This window comes from Alligator sinensis, unplaced genomic scaffold, assembly GCF_000455745.1.
Source record: "Alligator sinensis unplaced genomic scaffold, ASM45574v1 scaffold628_2, whole genome shotgun sequence".
Taxonomy (NCBI): Eukaryota; Metazoa; Chordata; order Crocodylia; family Alligatoridae; genus Alligator; species Alligator sinensis.
Genome location: NW_005841833.1, coordinates 880002 through 887011, shown reverse-complemented (window position 1 = coordinate 887011; position 7010 = coordinate 880002).

The window sequence follows — 7010 nt, the reverse complement described above, 5'->3', positions numbered from 1 at the left end:
CCCACAAGCTTACACACCACACAAATCTCACCCGCGCTCAGGGATCTCGTGCCACCCCTTCCCCTGCCCCACTAGGCAAAGCAAAGCCTTTCTGCTCTTCAGTGTTCCCCCCGTACCAGAGGAAGGATGGTCCAGGATGGCAGCTTCGCTCTTGTTAACAATATGGTGCAAGATCCTTGGATGACAACAGGCAAAACGCTGCAATGATTGCCGTTTCTCAGGACAGGGGAGCTCCAGACGTTGCTGGGACAGCCATGTAAGAAAAAAAAACCCATACATTTACAGCTGGGACCCGTCTTGTGACTGCAAGATCCTCCCAGCTGCTATAGTTTTTGCTTTGCCCTCTGAGGACTATAAACACAGGCTTTCTTCAGGGTCTAGGACTGTTTATGTATAGAGCAAGGAAGAGAACTGCATTTGCCAAGGCTATGAATGATTTATCACCTCCCCGAATACGAGGAGAGGGGTCCCAGGGTTCTCCGCACCACCGGCATCTCGCAGGCCGATTGCATCTGCGGAGAGGTGTGTGTGCACTCCTCACATCTTCCTTAACCATCAGGTCCCTTGAGACAGGCACATGTATCCTTGGGATTGCAAAGGAGACAGCCAGGCAGAACGTGACCCCGCTGCATCCGTCCTTTTTGTTCCTCTCTGCCCCTCACCCTCGTGCCCAGGTTAAGAGGATGCAAAAAAAGAGAGAACATTTTTTAAAAAGAACAACTGCAATGAGACACATAAGCCAAACAGGCCGCTGGCTTGCTCTGACAAAGCGCAGGCAGCTGCAAAGCACTGGAGAGGTTTTATGGCTCCAAATATTCTCTCTTCCCACAGGGGGTTTGGGAATTCACATCCCCCTCCAGATATCTCAAGAGCTGCAAGTACAGGGTGAGATTGCAAGCAACCCCTAGCAAGCACAAGGGCTGCTGAGTGTGTCGGTGAGATGGTTTTTAGTTTTCTGCACTTCCGAGTTCTTTCAAATAGGAGTGCTAAAAAAAAAACCTGCCCCAAGGAAACAGAGAAGAGGCATATGTGCCGCTGACTTCAAGCAAGCGAGGATGTCATGCCAGGAAGATGGGAATTCTGCCCCACTGCCATTGCACAGACCATACGCTAACCATCAGTGACACCCTTAAAACGAAGGTGTAACCCAATCGGCAAAGGTACTTAGAAAAGCCTAGGGACGGGACAACGTGGGAGCAGCCACCAGCCTCTATCCTGTATCTCCCCTTGAACGTGCATCTTACAGACAGCAGATCTATCTGCACATCATCACTCTAGATCATGGGAACTTTTACTTATCCATGGATTTGCTAAGTAATCGTCCAGTTCACTTGCCCTGAAGACCTACCTGGCATAACTGTTCGTAAAGGAGAGCCCTCTCACCTGGCCACCCCGCGAGGCCTCACCTTCCTGATCTACCATCCGTCCACGTACAGTCCGCACGCAACACAGCCCACGACCACGCGCCGAGCCGCCCGCTCCGATTTCCTTGCAACGGATCTGTACGTGGAACTGTGGTTTTCAGGAAAAGTGCATGGAAACCCGCCGCTGTTTTTGGAGGGCGTGTTTCTCTCTAACACGAGCAGGAGAGGCAAGGGAACAAATTTGCTCCCAAGCTGACTCCTTCCTTCCGACCTCAGCTTTGCCTTGAAGAATGCAAGAGAAAAAGGGGGGAAGGGAGAAGGAAAATCTACCATCCTAGCATCCTGCTAAGCTTCCCAGGGCCATTTGGAGAAACAGCACCAGACTTGAGCTGACACTAGCAATTACACCTAAATAGCAGCTACAAGGCCTGCTATTGATCTGTTCCTAGAGGGAAGGGCAAGCTAGGCTGTAAGAGGGGGTGTCACGTTATTAAATTCTGAAAGGATAATAACCCAGCACAGAGGGCACAGCTGTTATCGATACACTCCGGGCTTCGGTTTTGATTCTGACAGGGAACAAAGATCTTCAGAGGGCTTTAGCTTTCCAGCAACATGGCTAGGAATTGCAAGAATAAATTAACATATCCATATCCAAACGATTGGGCCAAAGGGGCAGCCATTCAGCTGACAAGAATTGGTTAAGTACTACCGCCAGTCCTTCCCAGCAGCGTATTTAACCTCGTTAGCTGGTGCCAGGCAGCATGAATGGGAAAGCAAAAACCGGTCTGACCTTTCAAAGCTCGGCTGCTTCGTTCTGGGATGGGAAGTTGCAACGGCAACAGCCCAGAGCAAATCAATGGAGCAGAGCCGACGGCCTCCGGATGAGACGAAGCCAAGACCCGTTTTCTCCCGCAGCAAGGTGAGCTGGATGCATCCCATTGAAGAAGAAACAGATAGTGACAGACAGCTCTGTGGAAAAATCCTTTATGCAGTCAGCTACAAAAAAACCCCCACTGTCACAGCAAGCAGAAAAGTCAAGGCCTTTCAACATCAGAAGCTCAAAAGGATGGGGGAGATTAACCGCACTTAACAGAAATTCCCCATGAAAAGTTATCAATATTATGATGCGATGAGCCACTGGCGCATGGGAGCCAAAGGACTCGTGACACATTTCACGGTGCGATGCAGGTGGCGGACCTCTTTTGTTCAAGCCAGTGCTTAACAGAGATGCAAGTACAGAAGTATGGTACTTGAAGTACCCGACCAGACTGTTCTACATTCAAGCCAGCACAGGCAGCAATAGCACGCTTGAGATTTCAGCCTGAACACCTTGCAGGCTTTGCAAGACATGTTGGAGGTGACAGGTAAACCCGTCTATCAAAACAGACTCATGATTTCATAGCATACCTTAGGGACACTCTGCGCTACTGAAGACAGCAGGTCTCCATTTTTTCCCCTGCATTAAATACATTTAGAAATAATATAATCAAAGATACCAAGATGCCTGCATTTCATGGTCCTCTGGAAAACCCACTCAAGCCCCCGACAGAGCCCAGCACTCAGGAGCTGTCAGTCCATCACAGATCTGGGGTATGCTACACTACACCCATTTGTAAAAGGGGGGGGAAAAAATCACAGTACTTCCCTACCCCAGAGCAATGTTGTGAATATAACTACATTAAGCCACTTGGATATTGCAGTGACAGAGGCCATACAAAGTGCCTTGGACAGAGAGCTAGCAGAGCCAGCAGATCTCCAATGCTGATGGAAAACCCTCGTCGAAAAGCCAGCCCCATAGACGCTCAGTGTCCAAGCCACCTATGCAGATACCTCCAATATGGTCCTGGCAGTCATCTGACCCGTATGGAGATGGACTGTAGCAGCCCAAGAGGAACAGGGGTGTTGCCGAGATCCCCGGCTGGACTGAACACACTAGCCACGAAAGCACAGTACCCAAAGGCAGCTTTTGTCACACACCGCATCTCATGCTGCACTAAGACTCATTCCAGAGGGGACAACCCAGCTGGGGAAGAAGGACACTGCTACAGATGAGTCAAGTCTGTGACCTACCTGATAACACAGACTCCCTTTTTAAAAAGTCCAGAAAAGACTATGACCCTGAAGGCATTCATTTTTTCCCCTTTTTAATATCTGAAGAAACTCTTTTTATTAATAAATCTAGCAAATCCTGCAAAGGCACTGGATTGATGGCTCTGGAGACGGTCTTCTATTTAATTCGTAGGCAGCAAAGCATCCAGCTCTGAAAACCCCCCTTGCCCAACACCTGGAGCATTTGCTTTTCAAGTGGCTAAATGGGGACTAATCTTCCTTTGCCTGCGCCGAAACAGCATGAGGGCCCTTGAAGCGACAGCACCGAACCTCCAAAAGGTGAGATGTTCAGCTCCAGATGCTGGCGCTGGCCCACCTCTAGCACTCGATATTGCAAAGCCTTGAGAGATCCCATCACCAGGCCCCTAGGATGTTACCTGAAGCTCTCGGCTATCCGCGCACACACTCAAAAAGCCCACGTGCGCCCCGTATTGAAGATGTCAAGTGTCTGCCATCAAACCGCCGTGGCAAGAACGCTTTCGCATTGCGCCGTCTCACATGAATGACCCCACAGCGGGGTCTGGCAGGCAGCGGCAGCCCCGGGATTGAGCCAGCGCTGTCTGAGTTTCAGATGGTGCAGAACAGCACATTGATCCATTTATCGTCTGGTAGGTTGCTATGGAGACCCTAAATTATTCCCCCCCCCAAATCACCGCCCCCTCCAACTCCCCTACTGCTTTTCAATTGATAGCTGGGCACTGGGGAAGCATTTTCAGCACCGTGGAAATTAAATCCACAGTCGAGGAACACGGTATTCAGGTCTGACGGGGCCAAGGGACCTCAGCTTAAGGTTGGCTGGCCCCGGCGTACCGTACCTGGCAGACTCAAGCCGCAAGATTCACGCAGCCCCTCGTGAAAGCAAACAGTACTGCAAGTTAGCAATTATGAACCGGGGGCAAGCACCACCGAGCATCTCTCTCAGGAGCAATAAATGCTTGCAAGAGGTCAGGTATGCTTTGCTGCTCTACAGCTAGGACAAGGAGGCGGGGGTCTATGTTAAATCAGCCTCAGAATTTAAACCAGGCGGCTCCCAAGTGATGCTAAGCACCTGTAAGCTCCCAACGGGCTTCAACAAAACGCTGCGAGCCCCGGAATGGAAAAGAGCTCTCTGCAAAAGCAGCAGGGGGTCAAAGAGTTTGAAACGTCCTGGGATACGACCCCATCTTTAATTAGCTAGCGAACAGGCCGTGCAAAATCTTCGGCAGCCGACGCGAGCAACCAAACACTTGACAGCAATTCCCGTTCGTTCGCCGCACAGCGAGTCACTTGCTGGCCGGTGGCTTCGACAGAACAAAGCTAGGCTGAGCCAAAGCAAAGCATTTTCCAGAATCCCAGCCTTCGGCGATTCATAGAAAGTGAGGGTTGGAAGGGACCGCGGGAGGTCACAACTAGTCCATCCCCCTGCTCAAAGCTGGACCACCTCCAACTAGATCATCCCAGCCAAGGCTTTGTCTAGTCAGGTCCCAAAAACCACCAAGGATGGAGATGCCACCACCTCTCTGGGTCACCTGTTCCAGTGTTTTATATACCCTCCTTGTGACAAAACTTTTCCTTATATCTAAATCTACACTTCCCTTGCTGCAACTTGAGACTACTCATATGTGATGTCCTCCTGATCCCCTGCCCAGTCTGTGAAACGGAGGCAATACCAGCCTGTCCGTATTGGAGCTCAAATGTAGAAACCCTCTCTTACTGCGGTCAGCACAACGATACACCAATCTCAACCATCCCAGGCCCGACGCCCCCCGAATTCTGTAGGCACCACCTGAATAAACAGGACCGACGTTTCCGATCCAAATGCTGAACGTGGAATTACCCCCCGACTTGGACAGGCGCTGCCCATCTCAGCCACCATTCCCAATTTAAAAAACTTTGAGCGTGAAAATCTGGCCCCACTGAGGTCAGCGGCTCCCTTCTCCCATCCAGGTGACAACTTCAGAGGAAAAGAGAAAGAAGGGCCCCAGCCCCGTGCTATGGAGAGACGCACCTGGCCTTTAAACGGGATGAGAAGAGGCGGATGCTCTTCCACACCCCTATCCTTGCACACTGAACTGCTCCCCCTCCACCTACACACCCCATTATTGGGGTCTACCTCTCCATAACGCAGGCAAATGATTGAGGAGGTGTCCGCTACGCTCTGCACAGCAGCAAAAGCAGTTGCTGCCGGCTTCTAGGCCCATCTTTCCCGCAGGTGCAGCGTGGAGCAGCCAGGAAGCAATGCAAGGCGGTGGGGCACGAGGATGGCAGGGCAGGTGTTTCCAGCAAGCAAAAGCAGCTGCAGGCTGGGAGCCTTGGGGGGAAGCTCAAGAAGAACTGTGTAAAATACTCGGCGCGTCTGAAGCCAGAAGGCTCAGGGAGAGCTGCGTGTGGCATTTCTGAAGGTTACCTTTAATAAGTGTTGTCAGCCTGCCAGGCTCAGCCTATCTGCTGAGCCTTTCTGCATGTAGCACGAAGCTGCCCAGACCTCCTTGGCACTGTCACAATCTGCGACAAGAAGAGCTTAAATTAAAAAAAAAAAAAATCCTCTGTGCGTGGCAGTGCCGAGGCAGGTGTAGGACACCAGGGCACGCAGAGGCAGAAATGTGACTTGATTAAGAAGAGAGAAGGCTTGGTGCAAGTCAGAGGCAGCAGTTAAAGGTGGCTAGAGCTAGAGGGAGCTCCCACTGCACCAACCCGGGAGGAGGGGGAGCCCTGGAGAACTGCTAATTACCCAGGACAGGAAGGGAGGAAACTCCCTCCTTTCCAAATCCTGATCACATGCGGCAAATAGCCCATTTCCCGCTAGGTTTCACCCTGCTGCGGCAAAGCCACTCAAGTCAATGGACTTGCCCAAGTCAAAGAGGCAGGCGGTGGCAGGCACCGCACGTTTTGTTCGCCAACCCCTTTGCAAAGAAAGCACGTTCTGCACTCCAGGGGCGATTCTGCTTCATCCCTGTGCTTCACTCGGCTCCAGCCGGTTTGCTCCGCCTGCGGCTATTTCTGGTTCTCGGGCCCCAAGTTTTCCTCGAACCGATGCTTCTCCATTTCAGCCCATCCACCTGGCATGGGTTGTGCCCAGCGCTGCTGTGCTGGCGTCTAAAAACGCTGCAGGCGAGCATTTAAATCCTTTAAGAACTGCTTACTGAAAGTGGTGATCGGGGGTATTTTTATCCACATTAAGTTTTACAGAAACACCATTAAAAAAAAAAAAAAAAAAAGAGAGAGAAAAGAAACCAACCCATATCAGGGAACCAGTGCTCATCTTCTGGTTTCCAGAGAGCGACACTGGGTTCTCTGCTCCCTACAGCACCCATTTTTCCTTGGCTGGAGCAGTGGGAGCTCCCTTTAGGTCCAGTCTCCTTTACTTGCTGCCTAACTGCACCAAAGAGGTCTCTGCTTAACGCAATTTCTTGGCTTGGTCTTCTTTGCCCGAGGCTACGAAATGCATCCCTGTTCTGTTCCTCTCTCAGCCCTTTTGCACCGTGCGCTCAAGGTTAGCACTTCACCCAGCTGATCAAGTAATCCTTGGCCTTTAGGTACCCCCTTTATCTGACAATG